Consider the following 23,580-nt stretch of genomic DNA (forward strand, 5'->3'; position numbering starts at 1 on the left):
CGAGCGCAGCGAGCGTGCTGCGGCAGCAGCCGGCGAAGTGCCAGAAAACACTCGCCCTGTTCCTTACATGTATTATAGTAACCAAATCTACCCACCCCGACATTTTAAGCCACGGGCCTGCGGTTACACTTAAGTTTAGCCGGCTAAAGATAGAACAAACTAACATTAACACCTCGTCGAAAATAAACCTAAGTTTAGCCGGCTAATCTTAAGTTTATGTTCTCACCTACCTTTAGCCGTAACATATATAAGATCAAAAGAATAAATAAAACTGCTAAATGAGTAAAAATTAACGTCCTTACTAATAAAAAGTTAAACAATGGATAAATTTCTACCATTTTCTACCATAGCTGTGTCCTGCTCTTGCTCACATGAAACGTCAATCATAAAAATAAGACAGGTTATTGCAATAACTAATCCATTGCAAAGCGAATGGGTAACATTTAATTAGTAAGACCGTAAATTTTTATTAATAACATATCAATATTGTGCATTAATCTCAAAGTTTAATTGATACAATTTACAAATAGAATGAACATATCTACCATTTAATTCTATTTTTATTTCATTTATGTTTAATTTTTAGCATCACAACTCATATATTGATTCAATGTTGGTGTAGTAATGAGTGAATTAAAAAGAAATCGATCAATTTTATAAGAATAAGAATAAGAATAAGAATAAAATAATTTTTATTAGGCACACCAAATTACCACCACCAACACAAACAAAAAAAAAAAAAGAAACAATATAAAAATACACTCTTAAATATAATCTAACATAAAAATTAAAACTAAGAATATGATTTGTGTGGCGACTGGCGACCTAAAGGGTAAGGCCGCTCAGCTTATGCTATGCCGATATGGTCAGCATAGCGCTGGTTTTCAGGGCCCCACCAGACAACAAAATGCTTAAGTCTAAAGTGTCTCTCTCTGCTGTTAGATAATAAAACAATTAATAAAGAAATAAAATAATTATATACGTTTGCATGTATAGAATATAATATATTGCGGTTATTTTACCCATATTGTGAAATACATATACTTATATACATATATATATATATATATTTACATAATAATAAATAACCACAGTTTATAAATACATATAAGGAATTAAAAGAATACAACTATATTGCATACTATATAATACGTATATATTATAATAATAATAAACTGTTATATACAACGCAACTAAGGTTTTCCGACGAATTCGTTAATCAAATGTTTTTTATGTTTATTCTTAAAAGAATTTTTAGATATTGACTCACGTATCGGCGGCGGTAGGTTATTCCAACACTTAGTTGCGTTGTATACAAAGCTGCCTCTAAAGGCGGTTGTATGGTATCTGGGCATAATCATCATGTATGTTGATGCTCTTGTGAAGTGTGAGCCATCACCTACCCACCTAAGTTTATTAAAAAGGTATTTTGGTATCTGTGACGTCACCACCTCAAAAAGCATCACAGCAAAGTGAAGGCGCCTGCGTCTTTCCATATTGAGGGTTTTTGCCTGGATTAGATATGGCGTAACATGTTCTCTTGGCGGTATGTCCCAGCAGAACCGAGCACACGCGTTTTGAACCCGCTGTATGGCATTCTTGGTCCTTGCTAGCAATATTGCACCGTACATAGTATCTCCGAAGTTAAATTTCGAGAGAACTAGTGCCTCACAGAGCCTTATACGTAAGGGTGTGGTGATATAGTTTCTGATGCGATACAGTAGCTTTAACCTATAGAAACAGTTCGATATAGTTGTGTGGAAGTGCTTTTCGAATCTGAGGTTCTCATCGAATACAAATCCAAGATTACGAGCTTCTACGACACGATCTATAGTTTGCCCTTCAATTTTTAATGTTAAATCGTATCCAATCACTTTTTCGACCATCCTCGGTGTCCCTAAAACCATAAATTTGGTCTTTGTAGGATTAAGGACAAGTGAGTTTTTCTCCGACCACTGTGATATGCGCATCAGGTCCGAGTTTAGCTCAGCAATAGCCTCAGGAGTTCGGGACGGATGGAATGAGATGTATAATTGAATATCATCCGCATAAAGATGGTATCGACTATGCATTATCTCGCTGGTGATATCGGAGGTATATAGTATAAAGAGAAGTGGGCCCAAAATGGAGCCCTGTGGGACTCCCCTAGTTACCATCCTTTGCTGAGAATACACGACCGACCCGTCCTCCTTACGAAGTGCTACTGTTTGTGTACGATTGCTGAGATAGCTACTGAACCAACTGACCGCTTCCTTGCTTAACCCGTAAAACGACATCTTAGATAAAAGTAAAGGTATATTGATGGTGTCGAAGGCTCGAGTATAGTCAAGAAAGACAATAGCAGTGCTCATGCCCGAATCTTGCGCGGTCAAAATGTTATCAACAATTTTAATAAATAATGTACTAGTAAAAACAATAAGAAAGGTACTAAGACGAACTAGTTGAAACGCAACTAGTTCAAAAAAAAATTATGAAAAATAGAAACGCACTCAGTAATAATATTAGTGTAAAATATACAATAATAACAATCAATAACAACAATAATCTAAAAGCATTTAAATTGTACCGATTCGCTAAATTGTAAAATGTACTACACTATAAACACACACACCTACGTACAGCCTTCGATATAAATATCTCGTATTATACACAATACTAGCTTTAGGTTGTGTACACACTGTGATTTTTTAAATATTTTTCTGTTCCAAAAATAATTTTAAAAGTTGCAGTATAAAATATCCAACAATTTTTATAAAATTTCCTACGCATTAAAACTGTCTTAAAAAATTTAGTTTCTTTAAATTTTGTATCTTCTCTTAATATTCGATTAAATCAGTTTATATACTTAAAAAAAATGCGAAAAAGCTTTTAAAATCGGTAAACTCATATATTAATTATAAATAAATTAGAGTTTAACTGTATTGCTAGCTGAAGATGTATGTATTCATAAAAATTGAATATAAATATTAATACCTATCAATTAAATCAAACCAAGAACCCTATATTTATGATACAGATTATCCACTTTTATAATAATTTAATTACTATAATCTATATAATATATAAAACTCAAAGGTGACTGATATAGTGACCTATCAACGCCCAGCCCAAACCACTGGACGTATCGGGCTAAAATTTGGCATGCAGGTAGCTGTTAGGACGTAGGCATCCGCTAAGAAAGGATTTCCCGAAATTCTCGCGGGAACGGGGAAAAACGGGGATGCACGTACAAAGTCGTGGGCGGAAGCTAGTAATATATATATATTTACATGTTATATACATTAATAAAGCCTATTTATTATCTATATTTAGTATTTACCCATTAAAATCGTTCTTCAAATATTTTATTATTGAAGAAAATTTTTCACCCATTACAAAACTACATTTCGATACATAATAGATTTCATTCAAGTTCTCGACCGATTCCAATAAAAAGCATAATAGAAATAGTATGTATGGAGCCTTAATCAGCTGGCACACTTTTATTTGACCCAGTTTTTCCGAGCTAAAACTATTTATTGACAATTACACCCCCGCGGCAGTTTACATGCTTCCCGTTTCGTTTGCAAACTGACTGATTTATTTTAAAATTTGCAAAATTCAGTTGTATATTTTCTGATTCCGTTGTTTATAGCTTCCTCGTTGTGAAGGTTTTTATCATTTAGAATTGGTTATGTGTGAAAGAAGTGAGTATAACGTGTCATTGTTCGTATTTTATTTCTTAAAGGATGGTTTTATACTTACATGTTTCATAGATATCTACTGGGTTCTATTTTAGCAACGATACGTCGTCTTCCACCACCCTACTATATACACGAAGTGAGTGCAGCTGTTTAATAGTCTGTAGACGACTTCTTCTCTGATGACCTTTGTAATGTCTTTCTTCAATAAATAAATAAAATAAATAAATATTTCGGGACAATTTTCACACACGGCACGATCTGATCCCATACTAAGCTTTCGCTTGTGTTATGGAAACCAGATGGCTGATAAACATACATATATAATTTTTAAATAAATATACTTATATAGATAATTAATACCCAGACACAGAGCAAACATCTATGTTCATCACACAAATATTTGCCCCGGGTGGGGATCGAACCCACGACCTCTGGCTTGGAAGGCAGGGCCACTACCAACCAAGCCAACCGGCCAGTCAATACACACCTATTTTATCATTATCAGATATTTAACCATCACAAATTGTCATCACATTTTTAAGACTTGTGAAAATTAGGATTAATTAAAATTCACTACTTAAACATATTTTCATGACATCTTGTATCTTGGTTCAATAGCTAAATGAGAATAGGTAAATGAAACCTAGCATTTCATACTTCTAACCAGAAAATAATCCTTTCTCAAACTACGCATTCAAGAGAAATTATTCTCAACATTGCTATAAAGTCCATACTGCTATAAATTGCTTCCATTATCGGTTGTATACACAGTTGTCATTCTCAGCCGGTTGTAAAGAGGTCGCAATGTCCTAATGACATTGAATTAATTGAAAAATGACATTCGACCTACAAATGACTGGCTGGGAACATCGCAGTTTTGGCGGCAATTATATCATGTCGCGAATCGAAACAAACATACCATTGAATTTTTTTTATCTTGTCCTGGATTGTTGGAGTGTGTTCATTGATATTTTTAAAAGTGTTGAGTATTTTTTAGATGTAAATCTACTTTTGAAATAGAAATAAAAATACTATTCCTAGGAAAGTAATCGAATAACTAATACTTATGAAAATACTTAATTAATTGTAAACAAGTAGGGAAGGAAAGGAAAATAAAACATACTCATAATTAAAAATAGTATTTATTCCAACTGATTCAATTATACATAAAATAATCCATTCATTACAATTCCAAATTAAAAGATTGCATAATCAATAATTTTTCGCGTAAAAAAAATTAGAATGCAACTCTGGGTATGCCATGCAGGGCTAAAACTGAGATTTAGGCGATAATCAAATTGACCTAAGATCTAGTTTTATAGGCACGACGAACATTTGATCTCAGACTATAAATTGTTGAAGTAAACATTTCTTAATAAATAATGTAATTAAATTAACACAATACATTAACGAATCGACAAAGGCATGTCAGTGTAGCAGGTAGTCTAACCGCACACGAATAAAAGATAAACATTATATAAAATTAAATAATTACTCGTCATGCACACTCTCGTTGATATCGTAAAAAATAGGAGTCATGCGTTAGAATGTTTAGTGGTTGTTAGTCAAAATTCAAAACAGATAACCTTAAAACTAGAATAAAACTAAAACGCGTGAACAATAAAAGTGCTCTGACGGAAACAATGGGAATGTTGGAAAGGTAAGAGAGTCAACGAAATTAAGACTAGAGGATCATTTACACTGTTTCCGCGAGAGCCTTATAACATAAAATGGCGACATTTTAACGTCTATTTTCTTCACTACAACAATTGTCCTGAGAACAAATGAAATTGCAGTAAATATCTGTCACAGTGGTAAGAGATATGATATAAAATATGAACTAAGTGATCAGGATGAACTGCAAGTTTCCAATCGTTCTGGTAACGAAGAAGAGGGTAGAATATTTGTAGCGAAGATCGTAGACGTAGTTCTGCATCAGACGTCACGCAGGATCTGTAACAAACAAAGAGATTATATTAATTTTAATCTATATCTATATGTATATATATATATATATATATATAAAACTCAAAGGTGACTGATATAGTGATCTATCAACGCACAGCCCAAACCACTAGACGTATCGGGCTGAAATTTGGCATACAGGTAGATGTTAGGACATAGGCATCCGCTGAGAAAGGATTTCCCGCAAATTTTTGCAGGTACGGGGAAAAACGGGGATGCACGTACAAAGTCGTGGGCGGAAGCTAGTCCTATTAATATTATAAGGGCGAAAGTTTGTATGGATGTTTGTTACTCTTTCACGTAAAAACTACTGAACCGATTACAATGAAATTTAGCACACATATAGAAGGTAACTTGGATTAACACATAGGGTAGGTTTTATCCCGGAAATCCCACGGGAACGGGAACTATGCGGGTTTGCCTTTCAAAACGCGGGCGAAGCCGCGGGCGGAAATCTAGTACCATATAAATGACTGAAATAATAGTCGATACATAAATATCGAATTACGCTAAATTTTAGACCAGTTTCACCACTTGCTAATAATGTTTCTGATAGCTAATACTTTTTGGCGTTTAATTTCATACATAAGTCATTCTAATTGACAGATAAACTTAACAGAACAAATCCAGAAGTTGTGAAACTGGCCATTTATCTTGTACATTATAGAAAACCTACGCGTTTTTATAAATCTATTATCACGCTGCCAATTATACAACTGAATGAAGATTTAGAATCAACATCACAAGATGTCTTTGCAGTAATAAAAACGACTACATTCATTCGAATAAAACTCCCTAAAAACTACATTAACATCAAAAGCCTAGCCTGTAGCTACTCCTCTATTGATCTTTCCAACAAATATTTCCATAAGCGCCACATTGCTTTTACTAGACCAGGCTACGGTGACGTTGCAGATATTTCAACCTATTGTTGGTCTATTATCAGAACTCACTAATGGTACGTTTGGCAAACTTGCTGAAAGCGGGGTACATACTCAAAATGCACTTATGACACCGTATCGAATCTGATTATACAGTCAAGGGAGAGAGATTAATTTTTGCTCAATGACTGCGCTTAAAGCTAATAGCGTCTTCATTATGACGGTGGACAGATGTCGTGAAGTACTGCTGTGCGATTTTTTGCAATTTCTCTTTGTTAAAGTAAAGCAATGAATAATAATGCTAGAGACGTGACGAAAACTGTTTATCTTTGGATATATGTCCCAAATGATCGATAACAATCAAGATTATAGAATCTTTTGTATATAGGGCACGCACGTGACTAACACTAACTACTTTTTAGTTATACGACAACTATGGAAGCACGAAAGCAAATATAGCAACTCCAACATGTGTATCACGTGGCTCATTCACATAAAGAACTACATTGACCGGAATTAGGTCATCGCTGAAATATCTATAATTTACCGTATCCCACCAACATTAACATGACGCGACGATATCAAACGCAATCGTACCCAACACATGCCTCACAGCTATAATATCGGCGCGAGAATTAAAAAATCACGACTACACGCATCTTCAAACAATCTATTTTCGTGATAGCAACAACGATGGGACCTACTTAATAAAACGCCAGTCTTTATCAATCCGTTTCGTCATGGCCTCGATTTCGCCCACGCCCCACCGTATCGCCGCAATTTACCCCGTTTCTTAATCCTAAAGATATTATATGACCTATCTTATCAATTAACTAAATTGCCAATGGTCCCTCGATAGGAAACCATCGTAGCGCGACCCTCGACCGACTGTCTCCTCGTACAGAATAGAGCTCCGAACTCTTTGGGTTCCCAATTGCGATCTCTGCCAAGAATGTCCCTTTCCCTAACATTTATTATGTCTTGGTTATTCGCGTCTAACCTTAGTTAATCTCGTTTTTAAATTGTATCATTCGCAGGCGTGGCATCGACATATACCTACCTATATGTCGACATCTAATTATAATTGTTCCAGTAACAATGTCTGGGTGTTTAGAGAGATATTGTATAATTAATGTATTTTGAAAGTTGTTCTAGATAAGCCATGGACTTATTGGTTGATACGCCGATAAGAAAGCAAAAGCCACTGGTTTTAATCAGCGAGCTAGACCGCTATTAGAAAATTAATCTATTACAATTGTAAGAGATATTTGTCATGCCTTATCTGTGGCTTATGAGCGTGTAAAAACATAGATCGGAATTGATAGCGTATTCAAAGTTTCTAATAGAATAATTGCAGATATGGGATCGGTCTTTCAAGGCAAACTTACTAACCATTAAAACACGGATTTTTTAAATACTAATGAAATATTATTGTATTTTTAACTCATTTTTAAAGTGTCTGAAAAATATTTTGTACGCATTACACGCATGAATTTATATATAAGTCATTCTGTTATTTGAAATTTGCAAATCAATATTAGCTAAATACACAATCCTTGCCACATTTAAAATTTCCAAATAATCAAAAACTTTCACTATTTATTCATTACATAATACCTATTGTGCTAACTAAAAAGAGACAATTTAGAGCCTATACGCACTATGCGGGTAGCCGCATTGCGGGTAGCCGTCCGGCTGACCGCAAGCACAATTATGTACGTAACCGCAGACCGCACAGTGCGCATAGAAATGAATATTACGTACATAATTGTGCTTGCGGTCAGCCGGACGGCTACCCGCAATGCGGCTACCCGCATAATGCGTATACGCTCTTAAACTCCGAAGCGAATCGTTCGAAAACAATTGTTCAAATAAAAGAAGTATTATCAATTACACAGCATTACAATGTCAACAAACGAACAGACAATTTTCACATTTTTCATTAGCACTGTTGCCACGTTACGACCTGTCTTTAATTAAAATAAGAATCGATTTACATAGCCCATATATATACATATATACACAATTAAAGCATTAACGTCATTACGAAACATTTTCCTAATTGATGTATAGAATATGTTGGCCAAGTGACACAATTTCCATTGTTACGGCCGCAGCTGAGCAAATTGTTCATATACCTATGTGTTGTGACGCAACACCTGCGCACACATATGCGATCGTTTGTGCACGACGTGTGTGTGTGTGAGTTTTATATATTATACTTCTCAAGTTTGTCGTGTTTGTTACTGAACTTATTCTAAACGGCTGAACCGATTTTAATGACTTTTTGTGCCTTCATTTGGATTCGAAAATGATTTAGATTAACATGGCTAACGTAAGCGAATACAAGCAAGAGCATTTTTTGGCTAAATGTTTGTCAAAATTTTCAAGGCAGGCAAGGATTTGCTTGTTCAGAGATTGTTTTAAATACGTGTCTTATGAGTTGTGAGGGTTTGAAAAAGATCGATTTCATGATATGTTTATTTTTGTCTAGATAATAATACAAGAATGTGGGCAGTGGGATAGACTATTTTTTTTAAATTACCTTTGACAACGCGTGCGAACCCGCGGGTAACAGCTAGATTCTATATAAAGTGTAAAGTAGTATATTTTCGAACCCACACCCCTCTGGAGCAATATCTAATACATCACCACTGAGCTAACAGGTCAAACCCAACGATTATGTAAAACGAGTGAGTTGGACATAATTGCACTTGGTCAGTGCATCGTAAAATGAACATTGAAGAAGGGTGTAATCCTTTGAGGATGCTTAAAACCTATTTACTATGTGGTTATTAGTAAGGATTAGTTTAATATAGGCATTATAATAATGATTATTAATGCGTGTGTTTGTTTGTCTCTCTTTCATGTCGCAACGGATCGATTTTATGATGATGAATTTTGTTGATATAGTTAGGCGGCTAGAGAGTTGAGATAGGCTATTTTTTATCGCTTTGAAATCTCATTCCCTCATTCCCATGAGAATTTCCTTTAGCTACGCAGACAAAGCCGTGGGCGGAAAGCTAGTTTGATATAATTTTTATTTATATTGTGTACTGGCATATACCTACTTTTAGTAAAAGCATTGGAAAGAAGGAACGAGAAATATTTAAATATATTGGAATGAAGTGGGAGTCGAGCATGCTTCGGCACGAACTGGGCCACGCTCGCACCGGGGAAGGTACCACACCCTCACAGAATATCGGCGCCATAGTGACAGTTTACTGTCGCGTTCCGTACGGTGAGTGAGTGGTCCGGAGGCCCACATCCCTTCCTATCCCCTACCCATCCTCTCCTCCCCTATCCTTAATCCCTCCCATCCTCGCCCCTTTCTCCCTAATTCCTTCCAAATCCCTTAATCCTTCTGGTAGGCAACAACCATAACCTCTGTTATGGTCTATGGGCGACGCAACCTGCTTACCACCAGGCAGTGCGTCCGCTCGTTTGCCTCCCCATAACATAAAAAAAAAAGAATACATTTGAATTCTTAACATGTACTCTCCCGTAAAAGCCCTAACACAACTAACCCAATTTTTATTCCTGTGATCATTTAATATGATTTATAAATCGTTATTAACTTTTTTTTTGCTATTACTTTCACGAATAAAATAATTTACACATATTTACATATTTTGAAATATTTTTCAAAATTCACTAGAGAAATGTGAGTTCACATTTAAACGCGACTGCCGAATATACATACCTACATACTTATATCTCAAAAAAATTTATAACATACTATTTAGGTCAAACTACGACATAAAATCGACACTTGTATCGTGCAAATACAATTATATGAACTTCACGACATCGTATACAGGCGCCTACATTTATAAACAAACCGTTTTGGAAAACTTCCATGCTTAAAAATCAATTCACAATTCGCTAATGCACTTAGGGTGCGACCACAGACACGACCCAAGCGACAGCGGGTAAATAAAAATACTTAAACTAATTAACATTAAGTAAAAACATGTTAAATGTTCCTTGCAATGAACCATACAAATGTCGCCGTCATCTGGTGGAATCTGCTATTGCACGCCTCATAAGCGAAGCGTTGAGGTGGGTACTACTGTCGCTTCGCGCAAAACATCTGATTTTTCAAACTTAAAATGTCTTTATGTATCATACATTGCACTTGTAAGATAATACATACACACACATATTAAGAAAAAACACTATTTTTAACGTTCATGATATTTTTGATGTCATTTTTGTTATTTAAACTAGTTAAAAAACAGTTTAAAAAAGTTCTGTCTTGGACGTCCGTGTGTCTGTATGTGCGGATCCTTTTTCTTGTTAACACGATAGCGACCGAAATACTTTACTAATCGAATCTTTTTTTTTCTCTTACGCTTGAGTATGCTCAGGAATAGAACCCTTTCATTTTTCAGGGTCTGATTCGATGTGGTTTAATTGTTATTAAATAAACAAAAAAAAACTCGGCTGTTTTTTTTTTTTTTTTTTTTTTTTGAAGTGAATTTTTATATTTTTATTGAAATTGATTCCAGAAGATTACTGGGAACTTTAAAAATTCATTTTGTTACTTTTATTAGTAGGTACGATCCTTATAAGTATTTTAGTGTATTCAACCAACTTAAAAAAGTGTGACTATTTTACAACAATTTGAATATGAATTGTATTATTGTATACAATATCGAAGCTTTTTAAGAAATGTATAAAATACTTTTTTAAGAATTATTATCATACATAATATTATGTTACCGGCAATATATTAAAACCGGCATTGTATGCAATTCTTAGTAAATGTATGTTATTCCGAGAAACAGTCGGAATGAAATAAATTAAATTCGTCACATTACCTACTTATATCTTTAAATCTGAACTTTTCCTAAGTAGCAAACACATTTGCAAATGTGGGTGGTTTTTGGGGTAGCTATTAACCAATATGAGGTCAAAACTAAAATCCAAGATGGCGCCGACGAAAATTTGAAATCTTTTCGTCATGGGTGTCATTTTCATGGTTTTTGGGGTAGCTATTAACGAATATGAGGTCAAAACTATAATCCAAGATGGCGCTGATGAAAATTTGACTTTTTTTCGTGATGGGTGTCATTTTCATGGTTTTTGGGGTAGCTATTAACGAATATGAGGTCAAAACTAAAATCCAAGATGGCGCCGACAAAAAATTTACATCTTTTCGTCATGGGTGTCATTTTCATGGTTTTTGGGGTAGCTATTAAACAATATGAGGTCAAAATTAAAATTCAAGATGGCGCCGACGAAAATTTTACACATTTTCGTCATGGGTGTCATTTTCATGGTTATTGGGGTAGCTATTAACCAATATGAGGTCAAAACTAAAATCCAAGATGGCGCCGACGAAAATTTTACATATTTTCGTCATGGGTGTCATTTTCATGGTTATTGGGGTATCTATTAACCAATATGAGGTCAAAACTAAAATTCAATATGGCGCCGACGAAAATTTTACATCTTTTTTCTCTTACGCTTGAGTATGCTCAGGAATAGAACCCTTTCATTTTTCAGGGTCTGATTCGATGTGGTTTAATTGTTATTAAATAAACAAAAATAATAATTAATAAATAATTATTAAAAAAAAATTATGAGGCGTGCACTTTTGGATTTTCCAAACTATTTGAATAATATAATATAATAGGATTCATTTATTCGCAGTAAAAATCAAATACATAAATAACACACACAAGTAAAATAACAGTTTACCACGACTCAGCATATGGTTAAGACAATGACTAAAACAGGCCAGTATTTTCATCGCTGTTTTTCAGCCATAGCGTGATTTGATTGATTGACTAGCGCGTTCATTGAATGACTAAAGAACATTTAATCGCTACATTCGTGAACACAACCTTAACAGTATGGGAACCGGCAACGTGACCGCGCAATGAAATTTATTTTTCCTCACTTTTGGCATGTAGATTTCACGGTACCGATAACAGCGGGTACCTTAATTGTTTGACAAAACGTTAATTTCATTTACAAAAACTTTAAATGCATACAAATTGCGACACGTCACTGTGCCGATAGGAGCGATTAAATATTCTTGTTTTAAAAAAATTGCAGTGAAAAAAAGACATAAAAACTACATTTGGATACATTACTACAATTAATATAGAGATAGTAAGTATGTTCTTTTTACAAAAGTAATTACATTTTAATAATATCTCACCATTGCTGAAAGTGGTAGTATACTGGTGACGCTATAGTAGATACCGAGATAGTAAATATCTGAAACAATAAAAAAGGACCATTTAGTAAAAAAATAAGTACAACATATTGGAAGTACCAACACTGGATCCAATATAAATCAAGAGCCTAAAATACATTTTATAGCGACCTTACATCACACAACTATTGTACGCAAAAGCAGCGTCAGCAAAGTCCATATTAAAAAAGCAATTTGAAAAAAAATCCCATCACACACACACAGACACACAGACACTCGCAAATACTTCGAGATGGCTGCCTTCTGTCTGGAACTAAAAATATGTTAAAATCGCGAGAGAAAATCAATAATAACCCCGCCCGCGCACACATAGACGGTAGCCATTCATCAAACGCAGCACGCACACACGCGCGCCGACTGCATTGCATCACACCATTCACTACAGTACTACGGATAGTACGGCAGAGTACTATAAATGGTTGCGTTTTCCGACCTATATAGACTGCCTGGGCGTCGCTGCAATCTCGACTCTATAGCTTAGGTACTACGGTGCAAGTGGCTTGGCAGAGATTATGCAGTGTAAATTCGTTTCAATGCAGCAGAGTTTCAGTCGGTTTTCGCTTTGCCGCGGATATAGGACGCCGTCCGCTCTGAGAAGTCTACCGCGACAGACGGCTCTATTTATAGATAATGGCGATTAAGTTTAATGCAGTCATGTCGGCTATCGATTGTGATGCACCAGGCTGTACCGTTCGGAATGAAGTTGGGCTGCATTCCTCAACTTTGATTGGATATTTGCGCAATCTGGCGTCATTGTGACGGTTGTACTCGAGAATACATTTGCAAAGTTTTAGACGTACTGATTGCGATAAAACTGCAACGTACGTGTTTGTACTTAACAAACATGTAATATCACTTTTTGATAATTTCTTTATTGAGATAAACGATAAGTACTTCGTTATATGTTAAAATAATATAGGTACTTATTATACTGTTTTCATTAAAACTTTATACACCTCCACGCCATAAACATCATCCGCGCCATTTTGTCTCCCATCAAAACGCAGCTATAAAATAATCAATATAGTTATCTTTTCAAATAAAACATTTGCGAATTTATGTCGCCATGAAACCCGGGGAATAAAACAAGACGATTTTATGTGTATACAATACATATACATATTAACACACATGACTCCGTTTTCATTTGACTAAAAGCGTCTGCGTAGATTAGTACCTAAATTGGCACTCAATCACATTTTAACATTTAATACTGTACATTATTAGTACATTAGATGTTCTGTTCTGTAATAAATAAATCTCATAAACATCCACAAAGTTTGTTAGAATAATTAAAGACTCTTGCGTTAAAAATCTTTTAAATAAATTTCTCAAGATAGAAACTAACAAGACCTTTAAACTACATGACCATATAAAAATAGTTACTACAGTATCTAACCAACAATAATTAAGAGTCAAGTTTAACCACAAGACAGTTAAGACACTAATAAATTCCAAGATGTCACAGTACATCATTTTACCCAACTTTGAGTTTTATCAGATAAGGCTTATCAGTCACATGTTTAATTAAAGCTCATTGGGCGCCACTCGCACGTGTGCTATCTTGTGATATACGAAAATACTGCCCGCGGCTACGCCCTTTTTTTTTTTTTTTTTTTTTTTTTCAAGTGGGGAAATCTTGCCTAAGATACCCACGGCTCCCGGGGAAGGAGCCGTGGGTTATGTCGGATTCCTACCGACCAAAACCCCACCGTGTACCAACGCGCTGCTTTAGACGGGATGCGGGTACACATTCGCAATCTTCCGCATGTCCCGCCCAGCAGTTGCCCGTTTCCAGGCCCTCCGCCACTTGCCCGTTTCCAGGCCCTCCACCAAATGCCCACCCCGGGGCGGCGCAAGCTGTACACGAGCTCACGCCACCCGCTCGCCGATGATGGATTGTTCCCCGTTCCATCATCGGCGTTCCCCAAACCCTCGACCCCAGCACCGACCGGCCGAAGGGCGCGCGCCGAAAGGCCCTCTGAAACGTGATTCACGCGTCGAAGGACCCTCCGGCGCACTTTTATAGAGGTTTCCCTCGCAGCCCCCACCTCACACCAGAGGTGGCGGCCCTCGGTCCGGCCCCACGGACCGGATTACGAGTTGGCAGACGGCTGTCGCAGGACAGCCGCCGCCCTACTCCCACCTACAGGAGTCACCGCGTGTCACAAAAGTGACGCGTCGGGATCCCGCCCCCTGTTTTGTTGGTAGTTAGACTACCAACAAAAAACAACGCGCGCGGCCTCCGGCCGCCATCCACCGCCGCAAAGCGCAGCCCCCTGCCAGTCGGTCGGAACGAGACCCAAACGAGCCCCGATCGACCTTCCAACCCCATTTTGCCCAGCCAAATTGCCAGGCCGCGACCACTAGCCGCCATACCTCGCCGTACCACAACGGCACCTGAGCCAATCCTGGCCCCCCGGAGGATCCTAGCCAGCTAGCCAGCCATCCAGCCAGCCAGCCAGCCAGCCGGACAACCAGCCGGTGACAGCAAGCCAGCCAGCCGCCGCGGCTCAAAGCAGCCAGCCAGCCAACCGGTGGGACAGCCGGTTTCAGCCAGCCTGCCAGCCGGCCCCCTAGCCAGCCAGCGAGGCAGCCGGTGTGACCAGCCGGTTCCAGCCAGCCCGGCCAGCCGGCCTTCAAGCCAGCCAGCCAGCTATATGGATCCCTGGCCGTCGAACCAATCGTGTCGTCAGACGACAGACCGGCCTTTCAGCCCCTCCGCGTCCAATTAGCTTCACTCAGAGTACACAAGTGCACTCCAAGCTACTGAGCCCCCCCGGCCACGACAAGGCTTGGAACTGATGGGGGGGCCGCGGCTACGCCCGCTTTGTCTAAAACTTAATAAATTATATACTGAAACCTTCCTCTTGAATCACTTGTTCTATTAAAAAAAAAACCGCATCAAAATCCGATGCGTAGTTTTAAAGATTTAAGCATACATATAGGGACAGAGAAAGCGACTTTGTTTTAGACTATGTAGTGATATATCGACAGTACATTCACCCCCACAAAAACTTCCAATTTTATTATCATCGCAACAATGTGATCGTTAAATTCAATTCTCGGTAGCACATTTAAAATCGCAAGCGCCGGGTTCCTGTTACGGCAGCTATTAACATTAACCCTGTGGTTATGCAGTTAGGGACTACACACATTTAAACGAATTAGAAGTTTACCACGACAAGGTAACAACTACCAAATAAATTGTAAGTAACATTACTGAGCTTAAAGCAACACAAACTGATGAATAAGATGTGTAACAACACTCTATTCAGAATGCATAAATGTTATACGCAAAATTTGCGTTAAATCAAGGCTTGAGATTGATAAGATTTGAAATCTGTTAAATGCATGGAAGCGTTATAGTTGTCTCATCCATTATTATCAATCTAAAGCAAAGTTGATGGATTGATTTATCAACACAACGTCGAAAGCGTGAATTTTGCAAATCATCCCTTTAAGAATGAAACGGTAACATGACTCAGGCCTATGCGTACTTTAGTGAGAAGACGATTTTAAACCAATCCTTTTATGACTGAAAAAAATAATGTCTTAATTTTACACAATCATGATCTAAGAATCGTCAAAAGTGTGTAAAATATTCCTAACAATCATATTCACACACCAATCGGCACCAATTCTTATTCCATATGCAGAACGCAAATCAATTACATATCAAACCAAATTTCGAACATTTATTTATTCAATTAGACTTCTTTTAAATCATTATAACGTATTTTACCATTTACCACCGTTTCGGTAAGCAGTTTAGACAGTTTCTAGAGCGAAGAACCGACAATAAACTCTGTAGCTCTTTTAAAATCGTGTCAACTTTCTTCCACTATTTCCCTCATAAGTTTTCTTACAATCCAAATCCGCACGACTACGTACTGACAAACGTCACGAGTCCCCCCGTGTCACGCAGAATAATCGCAATAATGTGCCAACATAATCACAGTGTATCATAGTCCATTCATAATAGCGTTGACACAAATGCAGTACAACCTTAACATACAATGTGTTACAATGTTGATCATTTTAGTTTTTCATTTGTGGGGAGATTGTTCGATGGACGCGATTAACTTTTACGATTGTGGCGCATAATTAAATGCGAGGTATCGTGTGACATTTAATACAAGCCTGTGTCTTATTATTTTATGGGTTTAGAAATCAATTTTGTTTTAAGTGCCCGTCCGAGATTTTTTCGCGCTCCATTACTATACATTTACACATTTCACCACTTTACAATCTTTGATATCTCAAGAATGCATCTTATTTTCTTCTCCAGGCAGTAATATATCTCTTAACTCAAATTCACCTACCTACCTATACAATAATTAATACTACCTATAATAATTCTACCTACATACAATAATTAAACGAAAACTGTCCGATGCCAATACACGGATTTTTCATAAACTTTATCTCTCCTTGCATAATGCAATTTCAATTTTCACTGCACATTGCAAGTGACAAAAAACAACATTGTTTACAAACACACATGAATGACGCATCGCAATCATTAAGTGCCCAAACTTTACAACCAAACAAATTTACAACAACTAAATTCTCAAAGGAAAGTTTCACATCTTATAAAACACCAACCAACCAGTTTCATACATTTATTACTTTATTACTTTTCGTTTTGCATTCCTTGTTTAACGACTTGCATTTAATACAGGCAGCCAGAAACGCGGCGTAATAAAAAATATTAATAATTTTGCAATCTTTATTAGAGTTTTAACATTAAAAGTGTGCAAATTATTTTTTTTACAATACAAGCTACCAACATCGTGTTGTAATGTAGCGAACTTATTGAGACATTAAATTTATTGTATCTTTGTTTAATTAAAAATAATTAAAGTGTCATAAATTGGATTGCTTTTTGGTATATAAAACGAAAACCTGATAATAAATAAACATAAAAATAAAAATTACCACTGTGAAGAAGATACTCATTACATATATTGATACTAGCTGTGCTCCGCGGTTTCACCTCCGCTCCTGTTGGTCTTAGTGAGATGATATAATATAATATAGCCAATAAGCCTTCCTCGATAAATGGGCTATCTAACACCGAAATAATTTTTCCAATCGAAATCTCGGTTCCTGAGATTAGCGCGTTCAAACAAACAAACTCTTCAGCTTTATAATATTAGTATATATCTATACTATAGATAGATAGAACTAAAAAGAAGAATTATTTCACAAAATTTATACACGGCGTATATTTTAAGGAATCTCGAATTCGGGGTGCAATGGCTGTATACCACCTAACGGCCAAAGCCAACCTCACCTGCTCGCGGTGCACCCTGCCGATCAACGGACGAGGCTCTGGCGTTATTTTCTAGAGTGGTAGGACTACAGCTGCATATAATTTTTTATTTATTTATTATATGCAGCACAAATGGGCTGTAGTCCGTCCGGCGCGATACCACTATCTCACAAAAACCGGCGTAAAGCGTTGAGCGTTTCGCATAGGTGAGTGAGACATTCCGGAGGCCCACTTCCCCCCCCCCCCCCCCCCCTTTTCCCTTTAAAAACATGGCAGCGGAATTAAAAGATTTATTACCCCAGGAGGGTACCAACACGCAAGGTGCTGGAGAATCCCTCCCTGAGCACTTTTGTTCAGGCTGCCCTGTGTATTCTGGGGAGGGCAAAATCCCGCTCAATACTCAAGCACGAGGCAATAAGAGCAACAAGTCCTGTGCACGCCCTTCTACGCTCTGCGTCAACTTTTGCAACATCAGGGGCTTACACTCAAACATCAATGCCGTCCACTACCACCTTGAGACGGCGAAGCCGGCCTTGCTCTTTTTAACCGAAACGCAGATATCATCCCCCTCTAATACAGCTTATCTCAGTTACCCAGGCTACAATCTGGAGCACAACTTTTTACCCCGCGCTGGTGTATGCGCCTTTATCCGGAATGATATCTGCTTTCGACGCCTCCGCTATCTTGAAGGTAGGGATCTTTCTATCATTTGGTTGCGTGTAGACTGCGACGACCACCCTCGCGTCTATGCTAGGCACGCATACAGATCAGATACAGATCCCATAGCGGTAATGAGGAAACCGACCGACTCATCGAGCATATACAATCGGCGGCAGATACTATGCTCAATCAGATACCCTGCGCTGAAATTGTAGTCCTTGGAGATTTCAACGCCCATCACTCAGAATGGCTTAAGTCCCGAACAACTGACCACGCGGGTAAATCTGTTTTCGACTTTGCTCTTGCTTATGGTCTTACTCAAATGGTACAATCGCCAACGCGAATCCCTGATGTTGAGGATCATACGCCTTCCCTGTTGGACCTACTGTTGACATCTCACCCGGATGGCTATCAGGTCCATGTTGATGCCCCTTTAGGCTCATCGGACCACTGCCTAGTGCGGAGTGTAGTGCCAATCTTGCGCTCTTCACGGCCGGAGCGTGTTGGCCGTCGACGCGTTTGGCACTACAAGTCAGCAGATTGGGATGAGATGCGTACATTCTTTTCGTCCTATCCCTGGGGCCGTGTTTGCTTCTCGGCAGACGATCCTAGCACCTGCGCAGACTCTGTTGCCGATGTGATACTTCAGGGCATGGAACTTTTTATTCCGAACTCTGTTGTACCCATTGGTGGCAAGTCCCAACCCTGGTTTGGTCTCTCTTGTAAAACGGCATCACGCCGAAAACAAGACTGTTACCAGGCCTGGGCTAATGCACTCGTGTCTAGTGATCCAAACGCCCATACACTTAAGAGAGAACTAAACTCGGCCTCTAGGTCCTTCAAAAGAGCAATTGCAAAAGCAAAGTCAGAGCATATTGCTAAGCTTGGCGAGAAACTTGCCCGACTTCCTTCGGGAACGCGCGCCTTTTGGGCACTCGCCAAAGCTGTGCAAGGAAACTTCTGCAAGCCTGCACTACCATCTCTGCGCATGGAGAATGACTTGTTGGCCCACACGGCAAAGGAGAAGGCCGATCTTCTTGGCTCCCTTTTCGCCGCAAACTCGACTTTGGATGACATGGGAAACTCGCCACCTACCATCCCGCAGTATGAGGGCTCTATGCCGGACATCCGGTTTACCCAGAGCGCTGTGCGGAAAGCACTTTTTGCCCTAGATGTCCACAAGTCGAGTGGCCCCGACAGTATTCCTCCAATTGTGCTGAAGATGTGTGCACCTGAGCTAGCACCGGTCCTCACGCGACTCTTCCGGTACTCCTACTCCACAGGCGTTGTCCCGAACTCATGGAAGACAGCGTTAGTGCACCCAATCCCGAAAAAAGGCGATCGCTCTGATCCGTCCAATTATCGACCTATAGCAATCACCTCCTTGCTCTCCAAGATAATGGAATCCCTTATTAATCGCCAACTACTGAAATATCTGGAGGATCACCAGCTGATTAGTGACCGACAGTACGGTTTCCGTCGCGGTCGATCAGCTGGTGATCTTCTTGTATATTTAACTCACAGATGGGCTGCAGCGATTGAGAGCAAAGGTGAAGGCTTGGCGGTCAGTTTGGACATAGCGAAAGCCTTTGATCGGGTTTGGCACAAAGCGCTCTTAGCAAAACTTCCATGCTATGGGCTTCCCGAGAGACTTTGCCAGTGGGTAGCCAGTTTTCTCACAGAGCGTAGCATGAGTGTCGTTATCGACGGTTCTTGCTCCGACCCTAAGCCTGTGAATGCTGGTGTCCCACAAGGTTGCGTTCTGTCTCCCACTCTGTTCCTTCTGCATATCAATGATATGCTGCTCAACAGCAGCATTCATTGTTATGCAGACGACAGCACTGGTGATGCAGTTTACACCGGCCGTAGCAATGTCTCTCAGGATCGCGTCATTGAGTACCGGAACAACCTCGTGTCTGAAATTGAGGCTTCTTTAGACGAAGTTTCTAATTGGGGTCGACTAAACTTAGTCGAATTCAACCCGAAGAAGACACAGGTTTGCGCGTTTACCGCTAAAAAGCTTCCCTTCGATGTAACCCCTATTTTTCAGGGCACTCCTCTATCAGCCACAGCTAGTATTGGTATTCTCGGTCTCGAAATCTCGAGTAACGTGCAGTTTTCCTGTCATTTGGAAGGCAAAGCCAAGTTGGCTTCTCAGAAACTTGGTGTGCTCTGTAGAGCGGGACAGTATTTCACGTCGCGCCATCGCCTCAATCTTTATAAGGCGCAAGTCAGGCCGCACATGGAATACTGTTCCCATCTCTGGGCCGGAGCACCCCAACAATACCTCCTTCCATTTGACCGCATTCAAAGGAGAGCTGTACGACTCGTTGGCGAACCGAGTCTCACCGATCGGCTTGATACTCTGGCATTGCGAAGAGATATCGCTTCCTTATGCGTTCTCTACCGCATTTACTATGGGGAGTGCTCTGAGGAATTGTTTGGAACGTTACCCACCGCTGAGTTCCATTACCGCACAGCCCGCCATAAACAGAAATACCACCCTCACCACCTTGACTGCTGGCGGTCGACAACTGTGCGCTTTAAACGAAGCTTCTTTCCGCGCACAACCATCTTATGGAACCAGCTTCCTAGTACGGTATTCCCGAATGGTTACAATCTGGGGACCTTTAAGAAGAGAGCGTATTCTTTCCTAAAAGGCCGGCAACACACTTCCAATGTCCCTGGCGTTGTGGGTGCTCATGGGCGACGCTGAACGCTTACCATCAGGCGTCACGTCTGCTCTGTTGCCTCCTCTCTCATAAAAAAAAAAAAAAAAAAAAAATCTTCACAGATGCTAAATTATACTTCAAAACGTAATGATCAAACAGATAATTAAAGTAACGTATGATTGCGAATAAGATCAATACATTATATTTCAAGACGGTTTTCCCAAATGCATCACGTTGAATCTAATAATAAATTCATCTTTAGTACCGGTAATACGGTATATTGATTTATTCGAAACAACACATTCCTCATTGTTAGCCAAAACTTATATCTCACTAATATCTGAACATGTTACATGAGTAAAAAAAGAACGTGTATGCCGAGCACACATGTCACAGTGAAACTAATTTAGCAAGATTCAAAGTTACCAAAATCGTTGCCTCACTCCATGACGTGACGGTATTACCATGACGCGAACTTGAAATTTTACTGAAATTTTACTCTCAACGTGCCTAAAGAAGTTACACTTCAAACATTATAGTTTTTCGCACTAATATCCAAATATGTATAAAAAAACAACTGCTATTTTTTATATGATTTAATTTCATTCGTCATTAATTACATCTGCATCATACGTAATGAATTTCCACGTCTTCAATCAAAACTGTCATCTTGACAACTCCGCGGTGGTCTCAAAGATAAATCTCTTCTTCAACTCAATGGCGAACCACTTAGGGCTCTTGTATGTTACGGTGAAACATCTAACGTGTCATTTGGAGAAATGCCTAGTTGGGCTAGATCGCGTTTCTTTTGTGCCTAAATGGCTAGTTTTTGAGAATCTGTCGAAAATGGACACTGAAATATCAAGCCTAACGGAATGTTTGTTGTATGCTTTTTTTGAATAGGGTACTAAACGCTATTAAAGCGTAAGATTAGGAGTAATAAATAAATAAGTAAATAATTTAAAAGACAATAAAATCTAAAACTAAAACAAAAATGATAAGTACCACCGCAGTCTTGGTAACAAAACTACTAATAATACTTATAAATTGCTACCTTCACACTTAACATTGAACACTATCCACTACTCCTATTCAAAAAATACTTCCATACAAAACCCGCGATGTATATAAATACATTAATATAAATATCATTGTAACGCTATCATTCGATCAGCAATTGGTAACGGTTTAAGTAAAGGATCTCACGACTTGGTTTAATGTCGGTATTTCCCTCATGGGCGCGATTTTTTGCTTCATCTAAGCGCCAGTCATTACTATAACAATACTAGAATTCTACTCGTGTATTCCCTCTTATTGTAACTGGATAAAAAACTGTGTACGTAGGTAGGTACTCAGGATGCGACTTCGTTTACATTGGAATCAAATTATTAAACCTATAAGATGCTGTAAAAAGAACTCGCAATCAAATCGATCTCGACTTCTTAAATTTTTAAAACATGAAGGCTTTTTTTCTATTTCCATCACGCACATATTATTTAATTTTACAAACTGAATTTTGTATGCCGTAATTATATGCTAAGTCCTATCTATGTTCGGCAACAATTACGAAAGTACTTACCTAAGCTACGTCACAAACACTCATATTTTTAATTAATTTATAAAATTATCATACAAATTTCTCTAACCTGTCAAACTCCAAAATCCATAAACATTTGACACTATTAGCAAAACGTTAACCTGCTGATAGTCGCTACAAAGCCGTTCACAGTCAAAATTGATCACAGCATAACCTGACTACCATAATAAAACGAATCCATCCAAACCGACCCACCCCTAATTCATTTTCAACCTTAATACCCAGATCATAAGGTTCAAAATAGCTCGTCGGTGTAACAGTCGTGATTTACGTCCCCTGCAGCGTTCCCATAGACTACAATTTATATAAAACCTCAATATCATTAGTTTCGTTGCAATAAGAACAAGCCTGGCACAATCCCGCGGCTTTTGACCACGTCCTGTATCCACGGAATATAATAAATAAATAAATAAGAGCTGAAACGTTCCGAATCAATTTTAAATGAACAAAAAAAACAAAACCATCTGTATTGCTGCTGTTTATATTGTAACAAAAGTATAATCTGTACATGATTGATATAAATCACTACTATACCTAAAACAAAGTGGCTTTCTCTGTCCCTATTTCCCTATGTCCCTTTGTATGCTTAAATCTTTAAAACTACGCAACGGATTT

General features: G+C 38.4%; 1 long non-coding RNA gene across 1 annotated transcript in view; it reads right to left on the reverse strand.

The window, feature by feature from the left end:
• Positions 1-4,833: 4,833 nt before the first annotated feature.
• LOC149904226 (uncharacterized) overlaps positions 4,834-23,580 on the reverse strand; it is a 143,963-nt gene continuing 125,216 nt past the window's right edge. The window contains exons 5-6 of the long non-coding RNA XR_016457335.1: positions 12,702-12,760; positions 4,834-5,636 (exon numbers count right to left, since the gene is read on the reverse strand). This is a non-coding gene — a long non-coding RNA (uncharacterized LOC149904226). The remainder of the gene's footprint in view (positions 5,637-12,701; positions 12,761-23,580) is intronic.

This window comes from Colias eurytheme, chromosome 12 (assembly GCF_061535395.1).
Source record: "Colias eurytheme isolate Ceu_HAF_F1 chromosome 12, ilColEury1 Martin Lab GWU primary, whole genome shotgun sequence".
Lineage (NCBI taxonomy): Eukaryota > Metazoa > Arthropoda > Insecta > Lepidoptera > Pieridae > Colias > Colias eurytheme.